The 2,201-nt window shown below is 40.6% G+C and overlaps 1 non-coding gene across 1 annotated transcript; it reads left to right on the top strand.

Moving 5' to 3' along the window:
* Window positions 1-1,238: 1,238 nt before the first annotated feature.
* LOC115801878 (U6 spliceosomal RNA) lies at window positions 1,239-1,345 on the top strand. The gene has a single exon (XR_004022236.1). It is a non-coding gene; the product is annotated as a U6 spliceosomal RNA (small nuclear RNA).
* The last annotated feature ends 856 nt before the right edge of the window (window positions 1,346-2,201 follow it).

Below are 2,201 nucleotides of genomic sequence, written 5' to 3'. Positions count from 1 at the left end.
TTGTTATATTTAGTCAAATGCTTTTTCTGCATCGCTTGAGATGATCATGTGGTTTATTTTCTTTATTCTGTTAATGTGGTGCTGATTGATTGATGTTCATTGATTGATGTTCATACATTGAACCATCCTTGCATTCTAGGACTAAATCCTATATGGTCATGTGTATAATCCTTTTAGTATGCCGTTGAATTTAGTTTGCTAGTATTTTGTTGAAGATTTTTGCTTTAGTTTTCATAAGGGATATTGGTCTATAGTTTTGTTTTCTCGTAGTCTCTTTGTCTGGCTTAGTCATTAGGGTAATGCTGACCTAATAGAATGTATTAGGAAGTATTCTCTCCTCTTCAACTTTTTGGAAGAGATTGAGCAGGATTGTTGTTAATTCTGTAAATGTTTGGTGGAATTCACCAGTGGTGACATATGGTCCTGGGCTTTTCTTTGTTGCGGGTTTTCTTATTATTACTGATTCAATCTCCTAACTGGTTCAGATTTTTTTCTTCATTATTTTGTCCTGGTAGGTTATGTGTGTTTGGGAATTTATCTGTTTCATCTGGTTATCCAATTTGTTGGCATATAATTGTTCATAGTACTCCATTATGATACTTTTTATTTCTGTGGTGTCAGTAGTAATGTCCCCACTATCATTTCTCATTTTAGTTATTTGAATCGTCTCTCTTTTTTCTTAGTCAATCTAGCTAACGTTTTGTCACTTTTGTTGATCTTTTCAAAGAAACAAGTCTTGGCTTCATTTATTTTTCTCTCACTATGTTTTGTGAGGATTAAATAAGATAATGTAATACCAATTTCTAAAGAAGAAATGCAAATGGTCAAAGTCATATTTTAAAGAGTTCAGCCTCCTTAACTAATTCAAAGGAATTAAGTTAACAGTAAGATACCATTATTTTATCTAATTGTCATAGTTAGAAGCAACCCAGCTAAAAATCACCCCCTTGTTTGTGAGTTTAGTTACTAAAAGGAGAGAGTTAGAAGGGCTTTAAGGAGGCTGGTAGTATTTTATTTATTGACCTGAGAGCTGGTTTGATGTTTTAAAAATTCATCAAGCAATTGGGCATTATTATTTACTAGGTACAGAATTTCAGTTTTGCAAGATGAAAAGAATTCCTGAATTGGACAGTTGTGATGGTTGCAGAACAATGCGAATGTACTTAATACCATTTGTACACTTAAAATGGTAAATTTTATATTATGTGTGTTTTATCACAATTTGTAAAACCCATTGAGTGCTCGCTTCGGCGGCACATATACTAAAATTGGAACGATACAGAGAAGATTAGCATGGCCCCTGTGCAAGGATGACATGCAAATTTGTGAAGCGTTCCATATTTTAAAAAAACAAAACAAAACAAAACAAAATCCCATTGAGTTGGACTTCCCTAGTGGTCCAATGGGTAAAACTCCACACTCCTAATGCAGGGGGCCAGGGTCTGATCCCTGGTTGGGGAACCAGATCCTGCATGCAAGCCACAGATAAGAGTCTGCATGCTGCAATTAAGAGTCTGCATAGGGGCTTTCCTGGTGGCGCAGTGGTTGAGAGTCCGCCTGCCGATGCAGGGGATGTGGGTTCGTGCCCCGGTCCGGGAGGATCCCACGTGCCGCGCAGCGGCTGGGCCCGTGAGCCATGGCCGCTGAGCCTGCGCGTCCGGAGCCTGTGCTGCGCAACGGGAGAGGCCACAGCAGTGAGAGGCCCGTGTACTGCAAAAAAAAAAAAAAAAAAAAAAAAAAAAAGAGTCTGCATGCCGCAACTAAGAAGTCTGCGTGCCGCAACAAAGAGTCCACATGCCACGACTATAAGGCCACATGCCTCAACTAAAAGATCCCACGTGCTGCAATTCAAGATCCTGCATGCCGCAATGAAGATTCCACGTGCCACAACTAAGACCCGGTGCAGCCAAATAAATAAAAAAAAAATTTTTTAAAATATAAGCCTTTGGGCTTCCCTGGTGGCGCAGTGGTTGAGAGTTCTCCTGCCAATGCAGGGGACACGGGTTCGTGCCCCGGTCCGGGAGAATCCCACATGCCTCGGAGCGGCTGGGCCCGTGAGCCATGCCTGCTGGGCCTGTGCATCCGGAGCCTGTGCTCCACGACGGTAGAGGCCACAGCAGTGAGAAGCCCACGTACCGCAAATAAATAAATAAAATAAAATATAAGCCTTTGGAACTTTCCTTTTGAAAAATAATTTTCAT

This window comes from Delphinapterus leucas, chromosome 1, assembly GCF_059928025.1.
Source record: "Delphinapterus leucas isolate spDelLeu-1000000601 "Yukka" chromosome 1, BTC_Dleu_Yukka2, whole genome shotgun sequence".
NCBI lineage: Eukaryota > Metazoa > Chordata > Mammalia > Artiodactyla > Monodontidae > Delphinapterus > Delphinapterus leucas.
This window is presented reverse-complemented; position numbering and strand designations above follow the sequence as displayed.